This window comes from Haliotis cracherodii, unplaced genomic scaffold, assembly GCF_022045235.1.
Source record: "Haliotis cracherodii isolate W230 unplaced genomic scaffold, xgHalCrac1.p SCAF_7, whole genome shotgun sequence".
NCBI classification, from domain to species: Eukaryota; Metazoa; Mollusca; class Gastropoda; order Lepetellida; family Haliotidae; genus Haliotis; species Haliotis cracherodii.
Window position 1 is genome coordinate 36,050,481 of NW_027266330.1, and position 15,807 is coordinate 36,066,287.

Sequence of the window (15,807 nt, forward strand, 5' to 3'; positions counted from 1 at the left end):
GTGTACTGAAAACTGTTCCTTTTCCGGTCCTAATTATTTAAAGCAACGCAACTTAACTGTCTCTCTTATTTAAGAACTCCGGGAACATTCTTGTTCAGAGGAAGTATTTTCGTAAAGGTTACAACGTCCCAGATCTTAACGTGTCTATTATTGTGGTGTTCTTTCCATATTTGGATGTGTATGAGACCGCCACTTCACAAATTGGGTATTGTCTCATTTAGCCGCCACCTTCATTTAATCATATACGGTAGAAACTGTTTGTCGACGAATTTAGAAATCATTACGACACACAACAATTTTGCCTCGACAATAGGGTCAATTTGATAAGCTGTATGTGTGGCGCCGACAATCTCTTGGTAGCTGCACACACACGACAGGCCGCCATTGGACGGTTATTGCACGTGTTGCGGGAACTGCATTTGCAAACAATCGTAGACGCGACCACAATTTGCCCGCGCGCCTCGTGCTCTAACGGCTTATAGTGCGGAGATAGTGGTTTCACAACATATTCGCACGGGAAATTGTGAGTATCAATGATAAGTCTCGCTGTTTGTCTTTCAACTTTAATCTACAGTGCACAGTGATAAACAATATAATATGCCCGTTAGAAAACTAGAGTAGATATTTTGACGATCCTCGTACAGAGGTTTATCATATATAAGTAGGTATTATGGAAAGGGGAGCGTTTGTTTGTACAAGGCGTCTTCACACAGGAGGTGCGTTATAAAGTCAAATGGGTTTCATGCGTTGCATACTCGTTATAACGCGACAGGTGTCATCATCGTTTACTGTTTTGGTGCATGTTCATAGCGCTTTGTAACATGTTGTCATATCGCTAAGTAGACGATTTAAGAATAAGAATGATATTAATGATGAAATAATTATATACATGTTTTCACACGATTGAAGCTTTAATTATTTTGGGTTTATTTTCCATACATTTTCATAAACGTGATAATTTGCCGTGCCGTGTAGACATTCAAGCCATTTATGATTAACGTATTTAATATTAAATCAGTGTTTGACCTATATGTTAGATAAACATTATTTATTATGTTGCGTGTGACACGAGTGTACATTTATCATCTATAAGTGACAGTTTGACAAACAATTACAACCAGAAATGCTTTCTGGTTCGTCCCTTATAAACATGTTGAAGTCATCGTGTTACTTTTGGCCAGCTTTTACTGCACACTGAAGTTTGCTCGATGCTACTAATTGAATTGATGGAAATCCATCCACACTGATTTTACAAAGGATTGGTGGCCAAGGATCGCTGACTTGGTTGATGCATGTCATCGAATCCCAATTGTGTAGATATTTGCTCATTGTGTAAATCACTGGATTGTCTGGTCCAAACTCGATTATTTACAGACCGCCGCCATTTAGCTGAAGATTTCAGCCAAATTCGTGTCCATGACAATTGATATGATTCATATCAACCGATTACCCCGAGTCGTGAGGGTGGGGTGGGGTGGGGTGGGGGGGTGTGGGGGGTTGGGGGTGAGGGGGTTGGGGGGGCGTTGTTGTTGCACTGCGTGAGGTAATATACAAAACCTATGCCCGGGTGACTGGTGTTGGCCTGTTCAGTTTCCGATAAAACGCTGACTCATTCTACACTGAGAAAAATGTTAGGGAGTTGAAATATTTGTATATACCGTACACATGTAAATTAACTCGGTCTTCACAACTAAAACATTTGCGTTTACGACCCATGAAGATCCGGGGTAGAATAGGTCTTCAGCATCCCATGCTTGCCGTAAAAGGCGACTATGCTTGTCGTTAGAGGCGACTAACGGGATCGTGTGGTCAGGCTCGCCGACTTGGTTGATGCATGTCATCGTATCCCAATTGAGTGGATCGATGCTCTTGATGTCAATCACGGGATTGTCTGGTCCAGACTCGATTATTTACAGACCGACGTCATATAGCTGGAATATTGTTGAGTACAACGTTAAACAACAAGCAAAGAAACACTGACGTTTACCACTTTGGTGAAACCCAAGAGCACTGGAATGGTGCTGATAAACCTAGAAACATAATCGGGGTGAACCGGGTTTCGAACCCACAATCATAGGTTTCTGGCATGCCCAAGGGACGCAACTCTTCACAGCGAAACGCGGCGCCTTAGACGTGCCCCGTGCCCGCCGTCTTTTTGGAGATAAAACAAGGACTGGCCGATTCGAAGTCAGTATACTGTGTCTGAGTTGGGTATCCGTGTTTAACTGTAACATGGTATCTAAGTACGCTAGCTTTATAAAACCGGAATATACTTGAAGGCGACGTTAAACCTCATTTTAACCCACCTCGCCTCCCTTTCCATCTGCAAGTAATTGTTTCAGGTTGAGGAGCATCACTTACTTTTTCACTAAACATGACTTGTGAGTGAGTGAGTGAGTATGGTTTTACGCCTCTTTTAGCAATATTCCACCAATATCCAGGCAAAGTAATTATAAGCATATAAAATAATTAAACCTTCAAGGAAATAGAGGCGATTTTTTAGATTGTTGTGCTTTAAAATGAACCCATGTAACATTTATAGGCTTTATGTCTTCCTTTGAGTATATCTTTCAATTATTTCGCATGCACTATATGACCCGGAACTTTTACACGACAGTCAGTTAGTCTGCACTGATCATATACGTTTATCCAGAACCCGAAACACCTCTCAAGAATTCTGAATTGGCTAGTCACGTTTTCTTAATAATGATTCGCTAAACTTGTCTGTCATCACTTAACAGGATGTGAAGACACGTACTTGAATTGTATAGGGAAAATCCGCATTCGATGCATTTGACAATTATCCTAACGATAGGAAATAGATGTCGCCGAATGCTCCTTGTCTCTCCGCTTCATCGAACAAACGCAACGTCGAGAACCCAGTCTGGTGGTGGGACTTTATTGGACGCGGACATAGATAGTAGGTAAGGATGTATTCTCTCTATATCAATATAAACAGTTAACAAATTGAACGAGACCCTTTCCTAAACCTTACTGAGCATTGATACATTGGAGGTTATTGTAGAGCCCTTGCTCAATATTGTCACTTTGCTTTCAGTGACTATTTTCTGTAAGCTTCTATACTGCTGAGGAGGGGGCACGGGTGGCCCAGTCGTCTAAGGCGCCGCGATTCGCTGTGCAGAGTTACAGAAACCTATGATTGTGGGTTCGAATCCCGGTTCGCCCCGATTATGTTTCTAGGTTTGTCAGCACCATACCCGTGCTCGTGGGTTTCACCGAAGTGGTAAACGTCTGAGACCTACATCACATAGGGCTTTCCTCCCACATTAAGCTGACACGCCGCGATATAACTGTAATACTGTTAAAAGCGGCGTTAAACCCAACTCACTTACTTACTTACTGCTGAGGACGAGGGCTGGTACGAAAGTTGTACTGTGGGCTATAACAAAGTGAACTAGTCAATGTAGTACATTCTTTGAGTAGTTCATTGCAAGTGTATTTGCTGAGGCCGTTTGTATATTAGTGACAGCCAGTTGAACGTGATAGGGTCCAAATGGACACAGAAAGGAAAAGGAACGAGTACTGAGCAGTCATCAATATTTTTACCCTTAGAGAAAAGTACTCACCAAGAAATCCATGACCGCATCTCACAGGTGTATGGGGCTAAGTGCCCTAGCTATTCCACTGTTAGACGTAGCTATGTTTAAGGCTGGGAGAACAAGTCTTGATGACCCTAGGTCTGGACGCCAATGAAGATTCAATCAAGGAGATATAAAAACTTGTACTGTCAGATAGACGTATTACCATTGCTGAACTTGAGGAAGACACAGTCTAGGCCAAGGATCCATTGAAACTATTATACACGAACCTTTAAAGATGAATAAGATATCTGCTCGTTGTGTGCAAAAATGTCTAAACTCTCATCTTGAGGAAAACAGAACTGGCATCGTCAGAGAAAATTTACAGCTAATTGATCAGGATTTCGTCAAATTCAAAAAGAGTAACGGTTATGAAACATGGGTCTACCATCTCGAGTCAAAACGCCAATCCATGGAAATGCACCATTCCACTTCTCCGGCACCAAAGAAATTCAAGTCTTAAAGATCAGTGAAGAAGGTTATGGCAACTGTATTCTGGGATGCAAAGGGTGTTATCCTTGTTGATTCCTTAGAAAGTCAAAAGACGATTACCAGTGCCTACTATGCTGAAATGAAAAGCGGCGAGGTATGCTGATTGCTGGAGTTCTACTACTTCATGACAATGTCTCTTCTCACACCTCTCGACTTGCAAAGGCCGATGTGCGACAATGTGGATTCGAAGAGCTCCCTCGACCTCCATACTCGCCAGATTTCCACCTCTTTCCTAAACTGAAAGAACACCTTCGTGAAAAGGGCTATGACGACAACGATGACCTCAAAACTGCCGTGAATGGGTATTTCAGGGTGGCTTCAGCAAACTTCTTCCTGACCGGATTAAAAATCCTCACTATCAATATGAGAAGTGCATTGAAAAGCAGGGAGATTATGTTGTAAAATCAAATCAAAAACACTTTCACAGTTGTTGGTTTTGTTTGTAAGGCTTAGAACATTTTCACCCTCCCTCGTAAAAAAGTATTCATACGATGCCTTGCAAAAAGAAGTTCCATATCGGATGAAATGAGATATTTATTCCCTGAAGTTTGAGGTTAATACGCCTGCACGTTTTCCTTTCGACAAAACCAAGGGTGTCAACAGTTCAATGCCATAAGATACGACCCCAAATGCCATATGTACTCCGTGTTATGTTTTCATAAAATGTATGCAGAGTATTATGAAGCTTCAGTGTTAGTGTTGGGAGTCGTTAATTGTCTGTTTGTTTGCTGTTTATCATCGCACACAGCAATATTCCAGCTATAACGGCGGTCTGTAAACAATCGAGTCTGGACCAGACAATCCCGTGATCGATATCATGAGGATCGATCCACGCGACTTGGATACGATGACATGCATCATTAAAGTCAGCGAGCCGGACCACCCGATCCCGTTAGTCGCATCTTACGACAAGCAGGGGTTGCTTAAGATCTATTCTAACCCGGATCTTCACGGGTTTGTTGGGATTCGGGTATGTCTCAAAACTTAAGGAAGGCGTTTTCTTTTATGTGACGTCAATTACCATTGTAACACAGGGGCAAGAATGTATGGCAAATGAGGTGAGGAGAGTTGTGTCCCTTAGTCGTGCCAGGATTCTTCATTTGAATTATCAGAACGATGCACGTGCTCGTGGGTCTCCAAAACGTGGCAACTGTGGCGTGCGCATTCGGCTTTCCTCCCTTATTTCAATGACATGAAACGATCCTCATGAAATACATTTCAGAGTCGCGTCAGCTCGTCAAGCCGAAGTCCCGCTTCAATTCCCCACATGGGTACAATGAGGGAAGCCCAATGAAGGTGTCCCCGCCATGCTACGGAAGAAACATTCTCACTTGCTGATGATCGTATCCATTGACCCGTGAAGATCCGGGGTAGAATAGGTCTTCAGCAACCCATGCTTGTCTCCCCGTGAAAATCCGGGGTAGAATAGGTCTTCAGCAACCCATGCTTGTCTTCCCGTGAAGATCCGGGGTAGAGTAGGTCTTCAGCAACTCATGCTTGCCGTGACTCATGAAGATCCGGGGTAGAAAAGGTCTTCAGCAACTTATGCTTGCCCACCCATGAAGATCCGGGGTAGAATAGGTCTTCAGCAACCCATGCTTGTCTTCCCGTGAAGATCCGGGGTAGAATAGGTCTTCAGCAACCCATGCTTGTCTTCCCGTGAAGATCCGGGGTAGAATAGGTCTTCAGCAACCCATGCTTGTCTTCCCGTGAAGATCCGGGGTAGAATAGATCTTCAGCAACCCATGCTTGTCTTCCCGTGAAGATCCGGGGTAGAATAGGTCTTCAGCAACCCATGCTTGTCTCCCCGTGAAGATCCGGGGTAGAATAGTTCTTCAGCAACCCATGCTTGTCTCCCCGTGAAGATCCGGGGTAGATTGGGTTTTCAGCAACCCATGCTTGTCTCCCCGTGAAGATCCGGGGTAGAATAGGTCTTCAGCAACCCATGCTTGCCGTAAAAGGCGACTATCCTTGTCGTAAAAGGAGGCTAACGGGATCGGGTGGTCGGGCTCGCTGACTTGGTTGATGAATGTCATCGATCCCAATTGCGTGGATCGATGCTCATGATATCAATCACTGGATTGTCTGGTCCAGACTCGATTATTTACAGACCGCCGTCATATAGCTGGAATATTGCTGCGTGCGGCGTTAAACAACAAACAAACCAAGCCAATCATATTAATTCAGTTTCCTTCCGGTTGTTTTGCTGATCTGTTTATTTAGGCGATAACCGGTATGATAAACATATTTTCGGGTGTTATTGAGTACTCATTAACAGGACATGTCATTGCAACTGACCGCGCATTAATATACAGGACACACTCCTATTTGTTTAACAATGTCGTCACCAGTTGGCGATGTTAGACCGGACTCCGATCGATCCTGAACAGGAAACATTTTCTTTAAAAGGTCTTTGTGGTGTGTAGTGTGTCAGATGTGATTAAATTATTAAGTTATACATGTATTAGACGTCAGCATGACCAGTTTGGAACCGCGTACGCGTGGTGACGCCTAATTACGTGAAACTCGCTGGAGGAGACAGACAATATTCAGTATTCAGTCCTCAAAATCGTTCACAGGACCTGACACGGATATCTGATGCCTGAAGTGAAGGTAGTATTATATAAAACACTTGTTGTATAACATGTACTCCTCCAGCAGTGAATATTCTAGTTGTATGGCTTCTGTATAACCTAGATCCACATCCAGTTCCATTGCAGATAGGTCAGTCGTAGGTTTCTTCGTCCTTTCCACGCAGATAGCCATTATGGTCTAGTGGCAGAGCGTCCGCCCTGAGAGCGGAAGGTCCGGGGTACCAAAAGCGTTAAAAGATGGTACTTGTTGTTACCCTGTCTGGCGCTCGGCATTAAAGGGCTGAAAAAAGGACTGGTTGGCTCGGAGTCAGTATACTGTGTCTGAGTGGGGTATTCATGATAAACTGCTGCATGGTATCTCCGTGAACTAGCACTATAAATCGGCATCAGTCCGGACTAGTACAAGCAACCCCCCCCCCCCCCCCCCCCATATACTTTGTACATATATATTTTAAAATAAGATGACACTTTATTTCTAAGACTACTGTTTGTCTACTGCCATCCCCTGCTTAATACAAAATGGTATTGGGTCAACCCCCCTGTTTTAATTAATTAAATAAGTTGAACAATTGATTTATGATAAGATATTTGAAACCTAACATTTATCATAGCTATGTATGCAACATGAAACGCCGAAAATCAAGTTTTGATTTAGGCGACGGTTCACATAAGCTTGTCTGTCCAACAGCTTGTTTTGGAGGATTCTGTATCTCCGCCTGTTATGAAAAAAACTTTTAGAAAATGGTGGTTCCTGTAATATTGTAAGTTTACGTCATGATTATTAGCCAGTAGGGGCACGGGTGGCCCAGTCGTCTATGGCGCCGCAATTCGCTATGCAGAGTTGCGTCCCTTAGGTGTGCCAGAATCCGAAGCTTTGTTTTGAAATCTTGCTTATCATGGAAACACATTTCTAGTTAATAGTCGGCACTTGTGGCCCAGTCGTCTGAGGCACCGCAAATCTCTGTGCAGAGTTGTGTCCCTTGCTCGTGCCAGAAACGTATGATCATACCCATGCTGGTTGTAAGCGCCTAATACCTGCAGTTCTTCGGGCTTTCCTCCCACAAATTATAACCAGACACGCCGTGATATAACTGAAATACTGTTCAGTGTGGCTTTAAATCAACCTCACTCAATCACTCAGGAAATGTTGAATTAATGATACAAGCGGTGCACCGACCCGATCCAATTTCTCACAACAAGCTCTATCACGCTGGGATCTCCAATTGCGTTTTTGTGTTCAGACGTGTAATCTGTACGCATGCGCGGGCATGGGTTTCCCTTGTCAACGGTTTCACATTTCCGGCGACAACAGGATCCTGTATGTGGTATGTCTTCGCACAATGACACCGTCAGTAACGTCGGTTGAGTCATAGGGTTGTGCAGCTCTTCATCCGGATACAAATACAATGTCTAAATAACATGTATCCACGTCACAATCAATATATCTAACGGAAAGGCTGAACTAAGGCAACTAGGACCGACAACTTGATTTTTGTTAGAGACACAAAGTTTCGGGAACAGCGGCAATGCGTACATTTCTTTTTTGTGTGTAACGGCACTCAACAAAATTAATAAATAGTCCCGAACCGGAACATTATGACTGGATTTGAATGGAGCTGGGACACGAGTCAAGCTGATGACCAGTGACCTCAAACTTTTCTGGGAACTTGTTCCATTAAAAGGAATAAGTATGAATATTAATGACCCCACGACCTAGTTTTACGATAGTAAGAGAAGTAATTCTGTTGTAATTTCTACATGTTTGTACATTTTAATCGAATTGGAAGGCCAGGAACTATATGACGGCGGTCTGTAAATAATGTCTTTACCAGAAAATCCAGTGATTGATATCATGAGCATTGATCTTCCCAATTGGGATACGATGACATACATCAAACATGTCATCCAACCTGACCACCCAATCCCGTTCGTCGCCTCTTTCGACAAGCATGGTGTTGCTGAAGAACTGTGTTTAACACCCCCCCCCCCCCCCCCCCCGTCAAAAAAAGTGTTAACTACGGCCTTGCTGTACAAAAGTTGAATGGTTTATCTAGGAGTCCAGCATATGCTCCGCAAAAGAAAAACGATTCAGAAAATCCCCAGAGTGGTTGGCCAGAGCATCTCACATTGAGTGCTCAGAAAAAAAATCGGTTTCATTTTGGCGCCAACTATACATCACCTAAGAGCGTGCAGAGTAAAGTGAAGATATTAAAAGGAGTTAGTAAAGCCAGGCACATCTGTCAATATGGATGAAAATAAGACTCGTATGTGTCAAGTCTTGTCTAGCGGCTATCGACCAGCGCAACGCGGACGGAAATCCAGTTTAAAGGTCTTGATTGGCCAATTATGGCTCATTCAGAACTAGGGCATTTGGGGTATTTCCGTCATGTTCGTTCAAGGCCTGTGGCGTACGTGTGTATATAAGTCGCCAGTGTTTCACAAGACTCGGTAAACTCTACGTACATCTACGTGTTTAGGTGATGAAGACGCGAGGTCAGTAACAAGAACTCGATCCGTGACACAGTTTAACCCGTTTACGTCAGCTGTCACCTGCAGTTAGACAATGTCTGAAGCCAAAGTGGTTGTTTTATTGCTCGTTTAGGGTTCCGTGTTCACGTATCAGGGAAACATATTTCTAGTTAATGAGGATGCGTGTGGCCCAGTCGTCTGAGGCGCCGCAAATCGCTGTGCAGAGTTATGTCCCTTGTTCGTGTCAGAAACCTATATGATCGCTGAATCGATCCACAGATTACTGTTCGCCCTGATTATGTTTCTAGGTTAGAACCATACCCATGTCCGTCGTAGATGTCTAACATCTGCATCCCTTCGGGCTTTCCTCCCAGGGGGCACGGGTAGCACAGTCGTCTAAGGCGCCGCGATTCGCTGTGCAGAGTTGCGTCCCTTGGGCACGCCAGAAACCTATGATTGTGGGTTCGAATCCCGGTTCGCCCCGATTATGTTTCTAGGTTTGTCAGCACCATACCCGTGCTCGTGGATTTCACCGAAGTGGTAAACGTCTGAGACCTGCATTACTTCGGGCTTTCCTCCCACATTAAGCTGACACGCAGCGATATAACTGGAATACTGTTAGTTTCACTTTACACACGTATTACTCTTTTTTCACCAAAACCTGGCTTCCACCGGAGATATAAGTTGAGTGAACTTAATCGATATCTCACAGTAGTTACCGCTCCAATGAAACTGCATCACATTGCTTTGCAGGCCATTGTGATGTCATTGGTTACAATGACGTAACAAATGACATCACTAATCTCCCTGTCACTGAAGCTGTACTATTTACACTCTCGACGTTTGTTAGTACCCAGGGCCCTGTTCAACAAAGCTATCATAACGCTACGACACCCGTAAGTCTTTGTTAAAATATGGGATTTACGACCGTCTTAGAGCTACTACCGCTTTGTGGAACGGGGCCAAGAGGATAAAATAAACCGAGTTAATAAAAATTCGTTTTTGCTCTAGTGCAAATATCATTTCAGGCGCACCTGCGTATTGTTTACGTCACCAGGGCGGCATTGTTGACGTCATTGTAATCTTATTGTGACGAGAGGTAGGAATGACGTCACACTAAAGAGACGACGTCATAGCTGAAGATGGCGGTCGTGATCAGAGTATTTTTGTGAAGGGTGGCTCAAAGGGATTACGAAACAATGGATTCGAAGGTTTTGGTTTGGTTTGTTGTTAAACGCTGCACTCAGCAATATTCCAGCTATATGACGGCGGTCTGTAAATAATCGAGTCTGGAAAGACAATTCAGTAATTGACATCATGAGCATCGATTCACGCAATTGAAGTACGATGAGATGCATCAACCAAGTCAGCGAGTCAGACCACCCGATCCCGTTAGTCGCCTCTTACGATAAGCGTAGTCGCCTTTTACAGCAAGCATGGGTTACTGAATGCCTATTCTACCCCGGATCTTCACGGGTCGGATACTAATAAGGAGATTATCACACTCGAATGTGTGTGATACTGATTAACAAAACCCGTGTAAGAATCCATATATTTCCCCGAGTAACACCGAGACCTCGTTTCGTAAGATCAGCATGACACATGCTCGAACAATAATCTCTATTTACAAACTGAAAATGGATGAATGATTTTGGACGATAAATAGAATCTACAATTGTATAGAATCATCTTGGTATATTTGATCTTTGGAAGACGCTCGGGTCACATTGTCTGTGTATGTGTCTGTTTAAAGTCGTCAAGGTATACTATTGTAAAGATTGAATATACTTATTTTTGTATTCCATGTCTTTTTATAACCATTGCGAAACCAATCGCAGAATGTCGGCGCATGTCACGCATACAAATTACTCAATCTATTCCTGTCTAAATACCCTAAGAAGTTGCAACAATTTACGTTTAATTTCATTCCCTTCGAAAATCGATCCCGATGTATCGGGTCAGACGCTGGTTATACCTTTGAGGTTCACTGGGGCCCTATTTGTGGCAGTGGTAATCAACATTAAATCCGTGTTAGTCCGCTTGTATTCTCTGATATATTTGTTACAGCAACTGCGACTTACATGGGAAGCATAGATCAAGTTCACGCGCGTGTCAATGGACAGCTTCTTGCCATAGACTTGATCTTGAGTTCTTTGATATAGGAAAACCTCTTGTGATGTAGCGCACATAATTGTGAACGGAGGTGCAAAGAATTTATAGGTTCAGATCAATATATCTGATCGCTGCAGGATGTTCCACCCAGAGGTTTGACTTGACTGTCATCATCCCAGTCGTGCGTGGTCCTGGGGTAAGTCACAAGATTATGACTTGTTTTTTCCTTAATATACAAGTTATGCCAATGGATATTCTTCGGAGGTCAAATGTATATTTTTTAAGCACTCTGTGAATGCAAAATGAAATAACATGTTTAAACTGATCCTTTCACCGGGGTAATAATTGTACTCACAATTTTAATGAACATATACATTGTTTAAGAGAGCAAAATAAAAAAAATAAAATGTGCGTGGTAAGTAGTGTTATTATCATCAGCATCAGTAAAATTATCATTATTGTTGTTGTTTTCATGACTACTCGGTATTATTATTATTATTATTATTATTATTATTATTATTATTATTATTATTATTATTATTATAATAAAAATGCATCAAAGAGGGCTTGGTTGATCCTGGCACAGTCAGGATGGTTTGGCTCATCATCTGCTCAGGGCCCTCAGCACAAATATTACATAATGTCGATGCAGAGGTCGTTCAGATAGCCTCTCCTTGAGAAACTCAGTCTAGCCGATTATTTTTATAATAGTAATAGTTATTATTTTTATTATTGAAAACGATATAAGGTCAGGGTCAATTTATTGAACTTGGATCAAAATTAATGACGACAGCACGATATGCATTTTGATCCACTGGACCAATCCAAAAAACATAATTTGATCAAAGATACTTGATCTATTTGATTAGACGAAGGAGTGGGATTAACATCATCTCAGTGAAATATAAATCACGGCTTGCCAGTTAAATGTTTGCTTTTTTTATATTGTTTAACGCCACACCCAGCAATATTCCAGCTGTATGACGGCGGCCTGTAGTAATCATAAAGTAAGCAAGCAAAATTAAAAAATCAATATATTCGCTCCTCGCTCAATATTGCGTCTGAGGCGTCAACTCGGAGTATATATTTTCAAACAGATCATGCGAGGGTTTCTTGTTTTTATGAAAAGTGTACACATTTCAATCGTATATGTATCATGCGAAGTTATACATAACTTGACCCCGAAACAAATTTAAGGTATCCAAAACAAAATCCATTATAGTAATTGGTCGGGCGTGACAACGCACTTACTTTGAGAAATACTCGTTGCCAGCCCGGTGAGGTACGGTCCTATGTTATTGCCCGTTTGTTAACGGGACTTCCTGTTTCTTAGTTCCGGTTGACTACCTCCACCTCAGTAACAACTGTGTTAGCTATGACCCAAGTCCTCGGAGGTAAGTCAGAAAAATCCATGCGTTATTTGAGTCAATTCACTTGTTTCGATTAATAAGAATGACCCACTTTCTGCAAGCAACTCAGCTATATGTTTGTTTATAAGTTCATCAGTGCAAAGGAGTCGGTGAGGTTACGAGTGGGTGTGTTCGGAACGCTGTTCTATTGGCCTAAATCTAGTGCAAGAAGGGGGACGTGTTAAATATAATGACTCCGGACGAGCGTATATTTGCAAATATACCTATTTGACTGGTTTTAGTTCTTAAATATGTTTTATTTCAATCATTAAACACGTGCTCATTTTGGACAGGGGTGCTGACAGAATATGTTCACGAGTATTTTCATTTAAGAGTCCTAAGGCTAAGAATAGAATTGTGATTCTACCCACACCCAAATATAACCAAAGACGTGTATGTATATACGTCTTTGATATAACTTGATGCGATTTGCAACCCAAATCTATCATAAACACTAGACACATCTCAATCGCCTCTTCAATCTGTAGACCGCCCCCGTGGTCTTGTGGTAGAGCGTCCGCCTGGAGAGGGGGAGTTCAAGGGTTCGATCCCCGACCGCGTCATACCAAAAGATGGTACTTGTTGTTACCCTGTCTGGTGCTCGGCATTAAGGGGCTAAAACAAGAACTGGTTGGCTCGGAGTCAGTATACTGTTTGAGTGGGGTATTCATGTTAAACTGCGGCATGGTATCTCAGTGTGCTAGCTCTATAAATCGGCATCAGTCCAGACTAGTACAAGCAGCCACACACATACACGTGCATGCACATCGCTATATAAGTGCAATAATCTTGGATGCGACTTTAAACCCCATTTCACCTCACCTTCAATCTGTAAGGTTAGTTATATATCAAAGACTATGTTCGTCTTTGGATGAGGTCGCTGTAAAATACACTGATTGAATGATTTACTTCAATGAGAGTATACATATTATACCACCTACCTTCGTACACCTCATTCCCTCCCGAATTGACCAAAACAGCAACTAATTTCCAATTTATTACGAGGCCTAAATGTGTTTTTTAAAGATTTCTTTAGCTTGTCATTCATTACGTCATGGATGAACCAACCACCCCCCACAATTATACTTTTTTGTTAAATTTGAAATATATATAAGTTACTTATGAATCCATACACTATAATCCATCATTGTAGGAACCATTTACTCATCTCCAATATGGGTAATGTTGAAATTGTCATTTTTGTTGTTGTAGTCTACGCTGATTGAGGTGCCAACAATAAGCTGTTTGGTGACATATGGTACACTGATCAAAGGTTATCCTGACCTTTGTATAATAAGCATATATTCAGCGTTAGAAACAAACAGTTTTCATTCACTAGTCCTTATAATGATACCATATAGCAAAAACCTTAAAAAGGGCAAATTTCTACTAGTCCTTATGATAACTTAACTATTGGTCAATTTGGCAAGGACTACAGGACTAGTGCCAATTTCTACCTCTGATATTACACATGGCACGTGAAATATTGTTACTATGTTATAATAACCGCATGTCCTGTAAATGTATGCTTTATAATTATCTACTACAAGTTAAAATTTCTAAATAATCATTTGGGAGAAACACATGCTGTCTGCAGACCTGGCAGACTAGAGCTGTTACGATTCACTTGTGTATTCCGTGAATCAAACCGTATCCCTTCATGAAATGAATTCGTTATTCGTGGTCACAAGAATTGAATATTTTTTCAACAAAAAATTTAAAAGAGCGTTTTTTTACTTGAAGTTGTCTGTTATTTATCAAAGCAAGATATGCTAAATGGAAAATATACCACGCAGTAGTCTGTTGTGTGGGTCATCTACGACTCCACCCTGGTTAAACGACTGATTGTCCATTATGCTCATCAATTATTTGGACCCCAAAGATAGTGTTGCAGCAAGCGATCAGTGTATTTTTCATTGAATACAATAAATACAATAACAAGTGCTGACTTGTAGTATTCGTGAATAAATATTCGTATTCGATACCCTATATTTGTGATACATATTCGCCTCATAGTGTATTCGTTGCAGCCCTACTGCACACACATGTAGATCTGCGATTAGGGTCATTCATTTCCTTTCAAGCCTGTTATACTTTTACACTGATGATGTTTACACTAAAATGTATTATTTTAACATGATTCTATTTATAGAGAAGCACATACTTTATCTGAATGTCAATTTACTGCACTGTGGGTTTGAAACAATCTTCTGACGTATAGAGAATCTCACCCGAGTGTCTTTTGATATCAAATATATCAACACGAGTTGATAAAAGTTGAAAAATTCGAGGCTTGCCGAGGATTTTTGCCACTTTTATCAACGAGTGTTGATATATTTGATATCAAAAGACACGAGGGTGAGATTTTATTTATCATACAACATCATTCTTTCAACTTTTTCAATTTGTCGACAGTAATTAGCAGTGTCTTCAGTGTAAAGAGTACTGCAAACAGCTTCAGTAGCAGAATCATTAGTGATGTCATTTGATTGTGACGTCATGGTAACCAGTGACGTCACAATGGTTTGCAAAGCATTGTGATGTAATTTCATTGCAGCGATATCTACAGTGTAGATATCGCTTGATCTCATCCAAGCGATATCTCCTGTGGGAGCCAGTATTGGATGATAAATCACGTTATACATTATGTATCAGTCTTTATGTGTTGTTTTTTCCTCCCGGATAAAAGTGAAATGTCACTGTTCTTATCAGACACAGGGCCTGTTAATCCACATCAATCCACAGGACTGATAACATGTATCAGTCCTTTCAGTTTTGTACGCAACGTCATGGAATGTTAAGGATGTAATGCTTGCTTGCTTGCTTGAGGCCTAGCTGACTCGGTTAGATATGGGTGTCAAGATGATCTCTATTCATTGCACTTTTCCCTATTTCTTCTGCTGTTTGCATGTTACCTTTTTTGCACAGTTTATCATTTTATATACATGATACTATTTGCTGCAGGTTCATATGAAAGGAAAATCTTTTTGACATAGATTTGTCTTTTTGTTTTCATGCTGGGGATTAAGCATGTTTGACGGAAATGATCTTCTTTACAAGGGCATTCCAGAAACTGAAACCTAACACATTGTTGTATTCAGTGAAAACCAGTTAATCCTATAGTTTTGTCAA

General features: G+C 41.6%; 1 protein-coding gene across 1 annotated transcript in view; it reads left to right on the plus strand.

The window, feature by feature from the left end:
• The first annotated feature begins 401 nt into the window (after positions 1-401).
• The window catches only part of LOC139447578 (ATP-binding cassette sub-family C member 5-like), a 78,313-nt gene continuing 62,907 nt past the window's right edge, over positions 402-15,807 (plus strand). Inside the window, exon 1 of the mRNA XM_071228986.1 lies at positions 402-523. The gene's annotated coding sequence lies outside the window, so the exon portion shown is untranslated. The remainder of the gene's footprint in view (positions 524-15,807) is intronic.